Raw genomic sequence first — 17,256 nt, 5'->3', positions numbered from 1 at the left:
CTGAATGAATTAGTAATCAAGCCATTTATTGACTTGTCTCATCTCAGAGATGCTAAATATTTTTTTTTGTGGGGGGAGGCCATTCGCTCTCTCCCTCTTAATTGTCATTATTCCTACACGCATAAAAATTACAGACAACTTAATGTCTAAGTGCCAACAGGAGCTGCACAGCTGTGTGTGGAAGCCCACATATGGACAGGGCCATCATCTCTACTGGGCCAGGAAGAGAGAGCTACTCACCCCCACTCATTCCTATGCAGCAAGTGGTGGTTATTGGTGGTGGCGCTGTCTCTCCCTCCCTCCCATTAAGGCTATTATATGGGACTGACAGATGCTTAAAAGCATTTAGGGCCGAAAGAACTGTGGGGAAAATTGCCACAGAAGGATTGACAAATGATCTTCCTGTCCACAAGGTTCTTATTTCCTGTGCAAAAATGGACCAAAAAAAAAAAAAAAACACCCTCCAACAAACCCCATAAATAAATAAAGAAAAAGACAGAGATGCATTAATGTGGGGTTTAGAATTGTTTTCTGACATGAGTTCATATTTTCCATTGCATTTGGCCGGCAAAACGTGACTCTGTTTATGAAAAGGCTGGCGGGGTGGTTAAAAGCCACGTTTAACTGTTCTGTGGTGGGTGTGGGCGTGCGTGAGAGCCTCCTCCTCTCCCCGCTATCTGTGGGCTCCTCTAAGATGTCCTACGGGCCTGGTGGGATCTGAGTGGATGGATGGGGGGATGGACAGACAACGGGGAGGATGGACAGGCCAGCTGGCTACCTGGTCCCTCATCTGTCCACCCACAGGCCCAGGGTGTGGGTAAGACTCAGAAGCACATCGACCACCGTGATGGCTTCCAAATAGAGTCACAGCCACGAGAATTCATAGGAATCATAATTCATCTGTGTGGTATCTCATGTTCTCAGTGGGTACTGAAGGGCCCAAGGACCCTTTGCGATACCTGGATTACGGGCTGTGCAAATCCCTTGTGCCAAGAGGTGCAATGTTGGCTGAAAACCTACAGACATCTTTTCACACATGTTAATCATCCCTACGTGTCTTATAGTGCCCGACACTGGAAACAGTTATGATGCAGCCGTGTTTCGAAGAAAAACAACCAACGTATAGGTTTAGTGCGGTCAGAAATTTTTCATTTTTTTAAAAGAGATTTCTGGCAGTACCATAATTTTAACTCAAGGCTTCGCGTTTGCGAGGCAGACACTCTGATGCTTGAACAACGCTCCCCCACCCACGTTTGCTTGGGTTACTTTCGCCACAGGGTTTTGCATGTTTGCCTAAGCTAGCTTCAACCAAGATCCTTCCAGAATAGCTGGGGTGACTGGCACACCGCAAACCCACCCAGGAGAGTGCCAGGTACATTGGCACAGACCCATAATTCCAGCCGCTCAGGGGATACAGGAAAGGCGTCGCTGTCTGGAGCCGGCGTGGGCGAACGTGAGAAGGGCTATCTCGAAAATCTGAAAAGGGCTGTGGAGCTGATGCCTTTGCTCTGCCACCTCAAGACCCCGAGTTCAAAGCCCCATGCTGCTTCCCCTGAAAGAAAACAACTGCAGGACAGACTGCAAGCCTGCAGACACGCCCGCGGCTAGAACAGGAGTGCATGGATCCAGAAGCGAGCTTATAGCACAGCACCCAGTGACACAGGAGATGATGAAACACTTGGAAATGGAGGGACTATAAAAGAACAGAAACCCTTAGAATGACCTTGCCTCTCCCATAGGAAGGGAGCTGGGTAGGGCTCTCCACGCACCCCCTGACCCTACCGGCACCAGCGTCTCTCCTGAGCATCCTCTTCGCAAAGCTAAATTTCGGACCCAGGCTGGACATCCTCCATTCCCAGACCTTGCGTGGGGCTGTCCATTTGTGATGTCCAGCGACCCTCTCACATCTGAGGGCCCCGGGGCCCCAGAGGAGTCGCTTTTCTACGTCTGCCTTGCAACCAGGCATACATTTTGACACCGCTAGTGTCCACACCTCTGTCTTTGGCCCGCCCACTACTTTGAGTGACACATGGAAACGCGACTGAGGTCGCACCGATCTGTGTGCCTGCTCTCTCCCTAGACTGTAGCCTCCGGAGGTCACCGGCTGTCTTCCGGTCCCTTCTTCATGCCCAGGGCCAGCCTGCGGCCTAGCACAAAGTAGGGATTTAGGAAATTAATAGCAAGATAAAGTGGCTACGTAAGGCCCACGAAATCAGTAAGGAGACATTTAGAGGGATTTAGCTTCATTAAAGTTAATAGTTCTAGCTTGATGAATTAGCTACTTTCCTAAGCGAAAATAACTTCTGCTTGCTCTGAAACGGATAGAAGGAAAACACAGTCGGAGGGGCATCCATTCATCCTAAGCAACGTCTAATGAGGTCGCTGCGTGTTCCTCCCAGGGAAGGAGAGAAAGAAATAACCAAACGCTTCTCACACTAACCGCGCCTCATAAAGAAAAACAGGATCTGTCAACAATGGGAGTTTCCCATCCAGACAGCGCCCATCTGATGGAGATTTTTCATATCCAGAACTCGGGATGGGGGCTCTTGAAGATGCAGAGAGTCACCTGACTCTGCCCAAAGGGCCAAGGCTCCCAACCCCCCTGGAGCTTCTTCTCCAGCCCTGAGACACCTAGAAGAAAGGGAATGTCTTAGAAAGAGGAGCTGACTTGAGCCCCTGCCAGTCACCCACCTAGGAGGATCTGTTATGGAGCTAAGGAAGGGCCTGCTGACCTTCACGATGTCACGAAGCGTCCTTCTTGGCTTCCATTCTCCCTTATGCCAACTAACTACAGACGCCTGTGCTACGCAATCTGTCTACACCTGCTTCGCGTCAAGTTCTGCTATTGGATCACCCAAGTTCTCGTCCAGAGAACAGGCTCATTTTGCTTTTCTGAGCCATGGTTTTCGCATCTGCAAATGAGAAACCATGTGTATACATCCAAAACAGAATAGGGAGCATGCAATCTAGCCAGGCAATGGACACGGAATAGGTACTCAGTAAATCTTAGCTGCTCTAGTTAACTGATATCACCCTATTACCCTGCACTACATGCTATTAGAGAGCCTTGCGCTAAGATTGCACCATCTCCCGAGACGAGGCCAGTGGCATGGGCATGCTGTGTCTACGGCTCCCTGATGCCGCTTCGTTTGTATCTGTGTGTATATTTCTAGTCTCTCAGCACAAAGCCTTGGTCTGTGATCAGATCCTCAACATGAGGAAGACCAATCGATACAATCGGGACCACGGAGCCTGCCTCTTCATGGTGGGACCTGACCCCAACCAGTGGGTGGAGCAGAGACACGCGTCCGTTTCCGTAGGGCTGAGAATCCACCGTGGTTCTCAGCTCTGAGACCCGAGCTTTTCATCCCACACCATGCGTGTTTGTTTTTTTCTTCTTCTACCTCGTAATGGGAAAATAGCATTGCGGATGTGTTCCACCAGGAGGACGGGCAGACAGTTAATTTTCACCTCAAACACCCCTAAGATTTAAGGAAATAGAACTTCAATCCACTGCTCCTGTTCATGACGTCCTCAGAGCAGCCAGAGTGTGCGTGGAACACGCCGGCATCCTGAGGCTCGGAGGGCCGCATGGATGGGGGCTGCCGGGGAGCAAAGCCCCGGGCAGGGACGCAGACTCTGAGTTGCCCGTCATCAGAGTGGTAATGTATCACTCCGATGGGACTTTAAGGCCAATCATCAATTCCCAAACTCTTACGTCAAAGACTCGGACATTTAATGCAGAAATGGTTATACAAGGCTATCATTTTTCTTGGACTATCCCTGAACTAGGAAGACAGGATCACAAAGAATAAATGCCTTTCCTAATAAAGTTATATTAACTTGATTTAACTTGATTTAAGAATTGTGATATATATATATGTGTATATATATATATATACACACATATATTTTTCTACCTTTCTATAGATGAGAAACCTTACACGTTCTGGCTACAGACAGCAAAATGGGGAACATATGAGTTCAAGGACCTATTAGGCAAATATTTATACAGTGTTTATTAAGTGTCAGTTACTTTAAGCTGGCTGGGGACATCAGGTAATAAAGGAGCAGGTGGTACCTTCCCAGGTTATGACTGAAGCCCAGGAGAGAAGGTAACTAAAAATACACGTTTGGATGGACAGCCCTTGTCAATTGCACTCAGAGGACCCGTGTCCTGAAAGAGAAAGGAGAAGGGTGGGAGGCTGGCCTCAGGGGCAGCCCAGGAGCTGCCTTTGGAGGGTTGGAGGCACACGGTAAGGCCCTATAGCCACGTGCTTGAGAAACTGCCCGAGGGTCTTGGCTCTCGGGTAGAGCGTGAGCAGGAAAGTGGTGGACCAGAAGTCTGTGCACGCTCAGGCATCAGCAGCCCTCGGAAAGGCCTTACTTGGAGATGGCAGACGTTCTACACGGGAAGTTCAAGACTTTGGTAATGTCCCCGGCAGAAGCCAGAAGTTCATGGCTCAGGGGTAGGAGAATCATGCGTGGTGTACTCTCTGTGCATTTCCTCCCTTCAAGGTGTCTATGAAATAACTCCTCACAGAGAACAGTTCTCCAGGTAAGAAGTTTTAAATAAAGAACCCCTGTTTCATTCATGCTCATTAGACTGTTTTCCCCTCCACCCAGATTCCCTGCCATAATAAATATAATTATATCCATCTTTAATGATTTTGGCTTCTTGAGCTGCAGGTGTTGGAATACTGTATTTATTAACATATTTTAAGCCCTTTAAAAAGACTGCATTAATTCCTATGATAATTTAGTACCCATAATACATTCTCTGTTCTGAATAGATGTTAATCACCGCAGGATGACTGATTTGCCCAGGTACCGGCTAAGCCTCGCTCTAACTAGTAGCTAGTAACTTCTTAATTCAATATTGTTACTGAAACTGCTGATTAAAATCTAGTTGCAATAATGATTCTTCACCCCCTCCTGCTGCCCGCCCCCCCTCCCCCGAGCAGGTCTCACCTTGGAACCCTAACAATCGGACTCTGTTCTAGGAAAAGCAAGCGTGCTCATGTGGAGATGGTGTGTGTGTTGGGTCGGGGGGGGGGGGACAACAGCTCTGCTTGGGTAGAGTGCTGCCTGGGTCCTGCTCTGGTTGCCATTGCTTTGCTGTCTGGCGAAACGGCCAGAAGAGGATGCAGAGAAGAGGCCTGCCTGGAGCAGCCGTGGGGGAGCCGGCAACCCCGTAACGGTGGACCGGCAATGTCCAGCTCTCACTCCACACCAGCAAGGCAGCCGGACAGCAACACCAGGTCTCACACGGCCAGCATGGCCCTTGGTCCCCAGGGTGGAGGTCATGCGATCCTCAGTTCCAGGAGGTCCAGCCCACAGTCCACCCTGTCCCTGGGGGATGGGGGGACAGGCCAGGGTCACACAGTGACAGGCAAGGCTAGACACCGGAGGTCAAGTTTAAAAAGGAGCAGACTCAGTTCACATCCGGTCGGTCACCTTCCCACCCATCCCAATGTGACAGAGAGCAGGCTGTACTCTGTAAAACTCAAGGCCTGGGACGTTGCTAAAATGCAGAAGGTTCTGCCATGGCCATCTGACCAGGAAATGAGCCATCATTAAAAGAAATCAGGCCTCAGGAGCCCCCCTAGAGCCCGGTACCACACAGGGATCGCACGGGGGCCCTGGTGGTCTGGGGCAGGCTTCGTGATGTTTCCCTCCTGCAACTCTGCTCCCATCGCTGGGCCCCAGACCCACGAACTCCCACGCAAACACACAGACACATGTGCACATGGGTTTCCCAGGCCGGACGCCGGGATTCGTGCCCGCAACACACACAACTCGTGGTCCCATGGACGCCCTTTCCTCTAAAGGCATTTCAGACTGGCTGGAAGTCAGGGACGGAGGGTGACAGGGCGCAGAGGTGACCGTTGGGCGGCCCGCCAGTCCCCATGTTTGTTTGAATTTGTTCGGTTGTGCGCCTAGGAATCCTGGGTAAACCTGCCCGTCCTGAAGAACGCCGAGCAGGCTGTGGAAAGCGTAAAGCCTTCAGAAGCTTTGCATAAAACCCTCCCTCCACCGCGGGTGATATTTTTAGCCCTCGCCTTCTCTGCTGCTGTGAACTGCCAGCAGCCTAGACTTCTGAGGTTGGAGATGACCCGTGCTCTGCGGAGCGGCACAGGGCAGGGGACGGGGGTGTGTGATCATCTCTCCAGCTCCATCGCTCGCCTTCCTTGTGCCCCCCGCCCCCCCCCCACCACTGCCTGCAGTGCCCGGAGTTGTGGGATGTGCTCCGTGTTGGGAGCTCTGGGTCTGAAAGCTCTGTGTCTTTCAGGGTTCTAAACCACTTGACTCTTTTGTTTGTTTTTAGCCATGACCTCTGACCCTGGGGGCCCTGTTCCTGAGGCTTTCGTGAAAGGGGTCTCCCTACCAACCTCTCCCATCTCAAGGATCACAGATGGCCCCAGGCTGGACCTCCGTGCTCCCAGCCCAGGGCGGAGACAGCGAGTCTGCACGTGGCTGCCAGCCTGACCCGCACACTGGTCTCAGAGGCCACGGCACTTTCCCAGCCCCTCCCCTTCCCCCCCCCCCCCCGCCACAGGGACAGGGCCACGCAGGGGGACCATCACCCCCGGTGCCAATGCAGCTCCCAGGAGAAGCGAGACAGTTCTTTCACAGCAGGAGCTACGCAGGGGCTTGCAGGAGAGGGCTCAGCGAATGTTGTAAGGGTTAACGAAAGCAACGTGCTCTCCGGGTCAATAACGGTCATGATGATGTTTCTCGTGCCATATGCCGCCCTGAATGGAGTGCATATGACATCTCAGGCGGAAGCATCTGGTCTCAGCCGCTTCCCGGGGCCCAAGGAAGCTGTGTGCTCAGGCTGAGCGCGCAGAGGTGCGGGGAGGCAGACACAGACTCGTGGGTACCAAAGTAACCACGGCGGTCTCATTCTCTGCTGTGTCTGAAAGAACATTCCAGAAATGGTGCAAGAAACATTGAAATGAATGGTGGCAGAAATGAGAGAGAGGGGCATCCTAAGCCTATAGACTCCCTGTGCCCCTGTGTGTGTGTGTGTGTGTGTGTGTAAATGCACAACACATGCATGCTTTTGAAACAAGTACGTGCTTCACTGATCACACATTAAGTGACTCTCTGCCACCAAAAGCTCAACGTGTTAAGCACCGCATGAAAACAGAGCCCCACTGATGTGTCAACTATGGGCCAAGAGGTAAGGCGTGTCTCTTTGGAAATACTTGGAAATATACAAAGGAAAACTATCCATCGAGAGCCAAAGGAAACAGAGCACCCTCAGCCTACAGCCGCATTTCCTACTCTCAGAAAGGGGGGAGGGCTCCCTCTCCGGGCTTCCTCCAATGCACCCGCACATTTACTTCTTTCACCCGCAAAGATCTTACGCTCCCACCTTCCTCAAGTTGGTTTACCAGATCTGAGTGGGTTTAATAAAAAGTTTGCCTCCTCTCAAAAGGCACCCGCGTCAGTTGTTTTTCTTGTCCCGAAACCCTTGTGCTTATTTTGTCAGAAGCACAAAAAAAGCAGAAATGCAATTGCATTTGTGCTAATGCTAAATGTTAATAGATTTGCCTAAATGCTCGCTAATAGTCCCCTAAAATTAGCTAGACTAGTAGTGCATGCCTAATGTGGTGGTGTTTTTGTTGTTTTACTTGCTTTTTTTTCCTTTTCTTCTTCTTTTATTAGAGCTTTTTTTTTTTTAAGGTCTCCTGAGGGGGAGGGGGGGTGGAGGGAGAGAAGTGTAGGTTTTTAAACCATGGGCTATGTCGCCCCGCGTGTGAGTTCTGGAGAAAGAACATATATTCCGAAGAGATCCCACAGTCCTGACATCCTGTCACAAGGGTGAGAGATCCGAGGGCTCTAATGTTTCATTAAATTAGACATGAAATGTTTAATGTTTTGTTAAATTAAACATGAAGCTGTGACTTTGGGCTGGAGAAGCGCAGGCTTCCTTCCATTCGGGTCAGTTTTTTTTGGGTGGGACTAATGGAGTTTTGTTTATCGGGGAGGTTTTCATTTCTCTCTGCAGCTCAAAGGTACATTCCTCGAATGCACTTCTAAATAATAACAGTAATAATAACACAACAAGCCACCCAGCGTGTGGACGCACGCGGCTCCCATCTCCAGACTCGGTCCCACAGGGAAGCCTGGTAGACGGCCCCCCCCCGCCCCCGCCCCTGCTCAGCAAATCCTCCTCTCGCTCTCTCTACTCTCATATACTCACAGCCAAGGTTGTCAGCCTTCTCAAAAGCGGTGGCATTCCCTCCCCAGCCCATCTCACAGGTGGGAGAGAGAGGAAGTCGCACTGCTACACACCCTCAGAGTAACAGCGCTCTGGGGTCATCGCGAATTTGGGAAGCAAAACAACACAAAAGCATCATTCAGAGCTGGGAAAGCATTTGTATGAGCGGACGGCGGCGGAGGGGCAGCGGGGCAGGGAGAGGGGGTAGATGAAGGCTTTTGTGACGCAAGAGTAAAAAGTTTTTGATGAACAGGTCCTGGCATGCTGGGAGAGGCTGAAGGGGCACAGACAAGATCACGCATCTTTTCCACCCGTCCACGGACACATCTTTTGTGGCCATCTAGCAAGACACCCGGAGATATCTCCAACACATGAAACTCCCAGACGCTGCTATATTCTAGCGAATACACCTCCACGCTCTGTTTGGAATGGTGACACAAGCAACTACGGATTAAAGCAAAAGGCAAAGAATACACCTGTCTGATAACGAAAGTGTCAGAGGGGTGTTCCCCCATCTCTCATTTTTAGGTGCATTTTAAGTGAGCGATGACTACGTTCCAAATGAACTTCCATCATGGTCCATCTGGCAACAGCCAAGAGAGACCATACTCTCCCATCCCTTCCTCCCTCTCCCCCCACAGCTCCCCCAGCTTTTCCACAAACACACCACTTTCTAAGACTGGTCGAATCCTCAAAAACGGAGCCCAGCTTGGCTGGGAGACCCTTACCTTGCACAGAGAGAGCCTTGCTCTCAGCGAGTTACCCCAGCCAGGAGGAATACAACGGACACAACCATTCCCAAGCTTCATGGCTGAGAGGCACACTAAATAAATTAAATGGATCCCACTTTAATCTTCTTTTCTAGACCCTCAAATGCCTTTCATCGAAAGGAAAACAAGAGAAAACAACTGTTCCCCGAGGTCTTCTTTTAAACCACCAGAGTATAAGCCAAAGAATCATTGTCTTTTGTTGTTGTTGTTTGCAAAATGCCCAGAGCCTGTATTTGAACTCCATCAACAACTCAGAACTACCTCCAACCACGCCTCCATCCTAGCCTCTCCCCTCCTGCTTTCTCCCCCACAGCTCTTCTTCTGTGGCCAGGACTGACAGGATACTTGAAATCAAAACCTGGGAGATGCTTCTGCCGAATATCTAGCCCGGCAAAACCTCCTGTAAAGATTCCCACGAAAAGTCACACTGGTTCCCTTCCTGCGTGCATGCGCCCAGTGCATCTATGTCTCTCTTACTGCTCTCCGCCCCCCACCCTCCTGGAAAACTGTGGGGCTGCAATGGGAGGGGGTGGGGGTGCTGGTTGCTCCTTCCCTCTCACCATGACGACGAGGGCTTGGGGGAAGTCGACCGCGGTGGTGCTTCTTGCACTGTGTTTCGGGAGTCCCTCGTACCCTGTTAGCCTCAGCTGTACACTTACCAGGCTCTCTCTCTCTCTCTCAGGACGCTGACGGAGCTGTTCTGTGTCTTCGGGAGTGGAGAAGACAACGTGAGACCAGCCAGTCCTGAGTGGGAGCCATCGGGGGCTGGTGGGCGGTGGATTCTCCGCTCCCCCCCGAAAAAGAGCCGGGGACGCCGTCTCCTGCCCAGCTTTCCCTCCCCTGCCGGCCTCTCCCTCCTCGGTGTGGTTCACCACCGTCCTGGCTGCAGTTTCCAAAGTACTACTACTCAATCAAAAGGTTTTAAAGGCTGTGCCGGGAGTCGGGGTGCTTCAGATCCCGGTCTGGCTTTTTTTCTCCATCAGCATTCCTGTGCAAGCCCGCACAGGGCCGCCGATGCTACATTATTTATGTCGGCTCTAGCCTCTGGAAAACACACGCTGGCATCCTGATTGCTAAGAATCCTCACGGATACAATTAAACCATTCCCACGTATATTCCCGCCCTCTTCCCCCCCCCCAACCCACCCCTCCTCTTTCCCTTTGCCTGATTCAACATCTAGCACAGGAAACAAAAGCACTGTGAGGCAGGTCCCAACTCATCTAACCAGGAGCCAGGAGAGCATGGAAACATGGCCATCTCGGCCCCAGTGAGCCCGAGGGATGATGGGACTGTCTCCTGGGAAGGGAGGTGTAGGTGACCATCGGGGTGGGTGGGTGGGTGGGTGGGAAATGTCCTTCAAATGACCTCTGTGGGTGAGGGGTGCTCAGACAGAGAAACCACCACCAGGAAAGCCTTTGGGTAAATTCGCTGACTTAGAATGAATCCTCAGGGCCAGGAGACCAAGCTTCCAAGCTAGACTGAGCGCAACCATGCACACCCATCAAACACCTCCTTGGCGCCCCCTCAAAATCACACCACTGGACGGGAAGGCCAGAGCCTGGGCCAAGTAGAACACTACCCTCAGGCCCAACCTCCTCGAAAGTAAAAGCAGCTGCTCTACCGTCGGCCTTCTGGGTAGAGCTCCACAGTGTACCCAGAGTCACCGCCAGCCACGGGCAGAATGAACCTGACCCAGACGCCACCAAGGCAGGAAGTCCGACTCCGCTTTGCAAAAGTCCCAGGCACGGCTTGCTGAAGCGGGACTTCCCAGCGCGGGCCGGGTGACCCACAAGGCCCAGGGGCCCCGAGAAAGGCTCGTCTTTGCCTTTCTCTAAGACTCCCTCCCTCGCCTGGAATGAGCGTGGCCGTGGCTTGGCCAGGTGATGGTCACCTCCACAAACACTGGTGTCCTCCCGGGAGGTGCAAAGGGACTGACTAGGCAGGGTTCAGATAGGACACACACACGCGCACACACACACAGCCACGCAGTGCCCATTCCCACCACCAGGATCTCCAGGGGAATCTCAGGGCTTCCCGTGGAAGGGCGTTCAGCTGGCCACTGGCTCCCAGCTCTCGCACCCTCGGGGAGGCCCTGGGCGTAGGCCAGCACCGCCGCGTTCTTGGTACGAAGCTCCAAGTCTGCTCTACAGAGCCCTCCGCAATCGTTCCCAGGAAGTCAGGCTGACATCGGCCGGACTCCCACTCTGACCCCCGGTGATGGGAACAAGTGGGAGCCCCTCCTTCATGAGGATTACAAAAATCAACCAAACTAACTGAAAGATAAAAATTAAAAACACAACTGAAAAAAGATTCAAGCCAGGCTGTGATTTTCACGGGATCCATTGCATTCAGAAGCAGCTGAGTCGCGTAGACAGAACAGATGCTACTCTTCCAGGAGGAGGTGATGGGTAAATACTGTTTCATCAATAACTAAGTCTTTCTCACGCCCATCATCCTAGCTACTCAGGAGGCTGAGATCTGAGGATCGTGGTTCAAAGCCAGCCCTGGAGGGAAAGTCCGTGAGACTCTTATTTATAATGGACCACCAGAAAACTAGAAGTGGTGCTGTGGCTCAAGTGGTAGAGCACTCGCCTTGAGCTGAAGAGCTGAGGGACAGCGCCCAGGCCCTGAGTTCAAGTCCCACAACCACCACCAACAACAAAATAACTAAGTTATAACCAGTGTAGCTGAGTGATTGTCTCTGGCTGATGTCCCCTGAGCAACCCCTTCTTGGCCTCTGGCGTGGCGGGGCGGGAAGCCCTCAGGGGTGGACAGGCATTTGCTGACCCTCTGACCTCAGACGTCTGGTCCATCTAGACACCCTGGGCATCAAGATCTTAGGACTTGGAGGATTCAGTGAGAAAGAGCAAACACTTACTTCTGTGCCTGGCACTCAGGGTGCTCATCACTGCCCTGGGCAGGCATGAATGCGGAAAGCTCTGTCAATGAAGAGGCACAAAATTCACGCTGAGGTGGTCCAAGCAAGCCCTGGCCACGTCCCTGGCTCTCCCTGAACACCTGGCTCGGGACTGATCATCAGTGCACACGGTCCCAGCCCCGACATCGCTCTCCGCACACCTGCACAGAGGGGCTGTGCTCCATGGCAGCGGGCTGGTTCACCAGACCTCCCCCAAAGGGGAATCAAAACCGAAGGGGGCAAGAGGAGGGGGCAGGGAGCGAGGGGGACCCTTCCATCCACAGCTATGTCTCTGGCGGGGATTCCAAAGCTTTCAAAGTCAACCGCATTCCTTTCTGTTGATTAAGGTGCAAGTCGAAACAACTCCAGAATCTTGACATCCCAAGCAGAACGGCTCTCTACCAGGATGACGATGAGAGAAATAAACAAATAAAACCAGAATTCCCTCTCCTGGGGGCCTGTCCCATGTTACGGACGCATCCTCTTCAGCAGGCTTCAAGGGACAGAGGCCTGAAACGTTTCCATCGAATACAGGGCTTGTGATTCACCGAGAGGGACCAAGACTCATTCACTCTCTCGCCACCCAGCCCAGCTGGGCTAAACACACTCACTGCTCCTTCCTTCTCCACAAGGCTGACGGCGACACTCAATACAACTGGCCTATTTCACTCTGCTGTCCAACAAACTGGCTTTGACGCAGCTCTGTCTTAGCCCGTGAACACCTCCGGACTTCCACGGCCGGTCCTTTGCATTTTCCCAAACTACTTTTTTTTTTTCAGAAAGTGATGGATATACATTTTGGTTTTTAAGGTTTTCCATAAGCGAGGCTCTCTATAATCTGTTAGTCATTTTATATTGCTGTATTATGTGTTTTATTGTTGTAAAAAAGTTACGTGTTGAGCCCTTCGGTGCTGGGGATTGAACTCAGAGCTTCATACATGCTCGGCAAGGGCTCTGTGATGGATGTGTGACCCCCCACTCAAGCATGCTCTTTTAATCTAAGGATTTTGAAGGCTAATTCTAACAGAAAGGCAATGCCTTAAGATCTTCCAATGCCTTAGAGGCTGTGTTTTCACTGAGTGATGACATACATATACGTTAGTAATTTCTGAAGAAAGTTATTCTACCTATCTCCTCTGCCATGCCATAACCAGGAGAACATTTTTTTTTTGGTTGGTTGGTTGTGGGGCTTGAACTCTGGGCCTGGGCGCTGTCCCTCAGCTCTTCAGCTCAAGGCGAGCACTCTACCACTTGAACCACAGCGCCACTTCCGGTTTTCTGGTGGTTCATCTGGAGATAAAAGTCTCAGGGATGTTCCTGTCCGGGCTGGCTTTGAACCACAGTCCTCAGATCTCAGCCTCCTGAGTAGTTAGGATGACAGGGGTGAACCGCCGTGCCCAGCTCCTGTCCTCTTTTGAAGAAACGCAAGGGGTCTTGAACTTGCCATTATGGGAAGCCCTTCTTCACACGATTTCCTGTTTCCATAAACAAAGGCTACTGACATCAGAAAGCTTTTTTTAAAAAAATTGTTATTGCAAGGGTGACGCACAGATTGGTTACAGCTATGTAAGTTGGGAAAAGAGGACCTCTTTTATGGATAATGCCATCCCTTCCCTTGCTGTCCCCCATAAAGCCTGGGAAGAGGGGGATTTCCCATTCTCCCTGCCAGAAGGTACGCAGACCCTCTCTACCCGCAACAGCAAAACCACACCCAGGGGGAAGAGACACGGGTCTCTCGGCGACAGCCCCACCTTTGTCTTCTGTGAAGTTCCTTCTCCCCCTTGAAACATGAATGAATGACAAGTCCTGAGGAAACCCACCAGCCACATCGAGTCTCAACACGGTCCTGCTTTATTTACTCCTCAGATCCCGGCTAATCACTTTCTAATACGAGTCATGATTTTGCTTCATTAAGCTAACATTACCCTGATTTTCCCCTTATTTAGGATTTACCACCATGAAGACACATCCCGGGAATTCCAGCGTGGGCTCGGCAATCTCTCTTCCTCTAAACGTGTTCTTCCTTGGAGGGAGAGGACGCCGATTGGATGGAGTCCCGGAGTTTATACAATGGGTGAGGTGGGAATGGACGGGCGCGGGCCGGCGGGTGCTTACGTGCCGCGTTGCTCCTGTCATGGCTCTGGGCTGCTCAGAACAGGTGTGGCCCCGCTGGCACCGTGGGGAGAGGTGCTCCCCGCTTACCATCTGCCCCCTGCTTCCTCACGGGCAAAGCCGTTGCTGAACGGAGATCTGGACGCCAGTGGCTTAAACAAATTCAGACGTGCAGGAAGGACTCAGAAGCCGTACAGGCCTGGTCGGAATCCTTTCCTCGTGAAATCAGAAGGAGAGCCAGTCCTGTTCCCCTCAGGAGTCAAACTGAAACTCGTAAACGTCTTTCGTGTCTCTACAAGCCGGCTCGGGGACTCGGTTGGCTCTGTGACATTCTACTCTGAGGCTGGGGTGCAGAGCCCCGAGACTACAGGATGATGCCCAGAGGGGTGTTTCCCGGGCCTTTTACAACCGTGTGGCTCTACAGTGCATTCCCTCCTGCCACGGCCTCGACTTTTGCCCATGAAAAAAGAAAAAAAAAAAAAGACCACGGTCCACACATTTGTATGCTGTGATCTCTGGTTTTGTGGGAAAAGGAGGCCTGGGCATGGCTTTTGAGGCCCCTGGCATGCCGGGCTGTGGCGAACAGAACTGGAGGTGCAGGTTACAAGTAACCCACCCCCCCCCACACACACACATGCACGGGTGTTTACAGATCAAGAGTGGCCTTGTGTTCCAAGCTGGGCAGGGAAACCTGAACTCTTTGTTCCACATGCCTTCTAGCTGTGGGAGTCCCTGACTTTGCTTCTCATCCATACAAGAAACGGAAGAACTGCGCCTTGTCCCTCCCCTCTTCCCCCCTCTCCCCAGCTAACAGTCTCTCTCTGGTGCTTGTCTGCCCAGGCCTGGCTTTGAACCACAGTCCTCAGATTTCAGCCTCCTGAATGGCTATGAGGAAAGGCGTGAGCCACTGGCACCAGGCAGTTTAAGGACCATGTTGCTAGTTGCACGGCAGGCACTAGTACTCACCTTACACACACACTCACACACACACACACACACACACTCACACACACACACATGTTGGAAATACTACCCTAGGTGAAAGTTTTTTTTCCCCCCTCCCTTTATGTCTATTTTTTGAAAAAAGATTTTATACAACTCTTTTTTAAAAAGAGCATTGGGACCACAGCAGACAGAGGAGAAGCTGTAGGGGCGGGGGGGGGGCGGGCGGTGTTCACAGCCCCTCGGCCCCGCGTACCCCTAGCCTCTCCGCTAGGGCGCCCACCGATGCTGGTGGCACACCAGATCCCCTCGGCGAGTCTGTGTTCTTTATTGCCTTCTCAGTAAGAGTGTGTCCTTTGTGCCTTCTCTCCTTCAGAGTGCTCTGCTTCGAGCAAAATGTCACCCGGAAAAAAAGAAATGGTCTAAAAATGAAGTTTTCATTATGTCTCGTAGCCCAGCTAGAAAACTCCAAGAAGCGCCCACCGGCTACTTTTTTTTTTTTTTTTTTTCATCCCAGGGATAGATCCTGGAATGCGTTAAAATGCTATTTATTTTCCGACAGGCTATTTGGGTCCAGCACCACGGAAACCCCAGTGTTTGTGGAGATCCCTTGGGGACAGAGGGAAAAAAATCATGTGTGTAGATCAAATGAGTATTAGCCGCATTAGCCATCGGTCCCGGGAGACTGATAAAGGCCCTTTCTAGACAGATTCCCCGGCAGAGCTCCCTACGCCTTCCCGGGCTCCGGCTGCACCCCGAACATCAGAGGAAAAGGTGGGAAACGAGAAGTGGGGGGTGAGGATGGCTTCCTCCACCAGGCCCATCTCCCCCCTGCCTCCCCCTTCTCATCAATATTTCACGTTCCCCGAGTCGGGAGAAAGCACATCCACCACCTTGCTGCATGGTAATCTGCAGGACGGGGCGGAGGCGATGAGCGCGCAGGTTCAGGCTTTAAAAATTCATCCTCATCCCCACCAAGGGAGCAAGCAGGGACGTGCTGAGGCCTACGGAAGGTTCTACAAGCCTGCCATGACCGATGACCACAGGGGCTGGGGCCACGCTACAGACACAGAGCAGAGCCGGGGCGGGGGGGGGGGGGGGGAGACAGAGACAGAGAGGAGAGGAGAGACGGAGACAGGGAACACAGAGACGGAGACAGAGGAAAGAGAGATGGAGACAGGGAAAGAGAGAGAAAGAGAGAGGGAGGGAGGGAGGCAGAAGCTCATGACTGCCCTCTCCAGGCGGGGCTTTGGGGGGAGATGGGGATGGGTCACCGATCTGTGGGCCTCCAGACACCTTGCTGGGGTTCACAGTCCATGATTGCTCCTCACCTGCTCCCTCCACCCCGTCTCCCTCCCCTGCCCCTGCCTTTGTCACTTAGAGCAAGTTCCTTCCTGGGCTGGTAACGACACACACTCACCCCCCCAGTGTGAGGCTTGGGGGTCCCTCAGACATAAGTCTGGGGTACAGAAAGGCCCAGCCGAGGGTCCATGAGCACCGGACGCTGGGGGACATCGGTGTCACCGGTACCATCCTTCCTACGTACCCCTGGGGTATCAGATTTGACGGAGAGACATCTTGCTTGCACACGTGACTGATGGTCACGCACAAATTACAAAACAACCAAACACCCGGATCTGAGGTCAGCACAGTGAGTGCTGGGACGTCCGGTGCCAGGGAGCCGGGCATGGGTGACGCCAGTCAAGGCAGCATCCACCCAGGGGCGGCTTTCGAGAGAGATCTCCAAGGCAGACTCCCACAGCCACGCGCCACAGAGACCCAGCAAGTGCCCTGGGGGTGGAAGGGGCTCGAGACCAGACGCGGAATCCCTTAATGGTCACCCCTCCTCAGAAGCTCCTCCCTCCCCCCTCAACTCCAGGCTGCAGCGGCACAGAGCCCGCGTCCCATGTGAAGTTCCCTTCCACTCCTTCAGCCCCGCGTACGGTTCTCCCACGGTCTTTAAGACCTGCTTTCGGGAAACTTTCCAAGTCCCCCACCCCACAACTAAAATAAACTCGGGCAAATCACGCATTGCTGCCTCACGGCCGCCTGAGCCGCGCTGTGTCTGGTCAAGCCTCGGGCCAGGGTTCACGCACCGCCTGCGTCTGGTCATCCCGAACAGCTGTGATCAGCCACCATGGCGTCGATGCGCCCGATGGCTCACTTTCTACCACTGAGCGCAAAGCTCCCGCCACCAGGTCTCTTAAAAAACAGTTTTGGTTCTTGTTTATTTATTTACTGTAAAGCTAGTGTACGGTGACATGAGTAAGGTAAGGAGTCCATTT

General features: G+C 52.4%; 1 protein-coding gene across 10 annotated transcripts in view; it reads right to left on the bottom strand.

Annotated features, from left to right (window-relative positions):
- Tenm2 (teneurin transmembrane protein 2) overlaps nucleotides 1-17,256 on the bottom strand; it is an 856,557-nt gene that overhangs the window by 230,663 nt on the left and 608,638 nt on the right. The window contains exon 1 of one of the 10 annotated variants that reach the window (XM_069993975.1): nucleotides 9,660-9,700. The exons of 8 other annotated variants lie outside the window; for them this stretch is intronic. The gene's annotated coding sequence lies outside the window, so the exon portion shown is untranslated. Of the gene's footprint in view, nucleotides 1-8,958; nucleotides 9,127-9,659; nucleotides 9,701-17,256 lie in introns of those variants that run through there. One more of the 10 variants, XM_069993974.1, reaches the window with a different exon arrangement.

This window comes from Dipodomys merriami, unplaced genomic scaffold, assembly GCF_024711535.1.
Source record: "Dipodomys merriami isolate MVZ:Mamm:240054 unplaced genomic scaffold, mDipMer1.0.p SCAF_44, whole genome shotgun sequence".
Lineage (NCBI taxonomy): Eukaryota > Metazoa > Chordata > Mammalia > Rodentia > Heteromyidae > Dipodomys > Dipodomys merriami.
The sequence above is the reverse complement of the archived record's forward strand: the minus strand, read 5'-3'. Positions and strand labels throughout refer to the sequence as shown.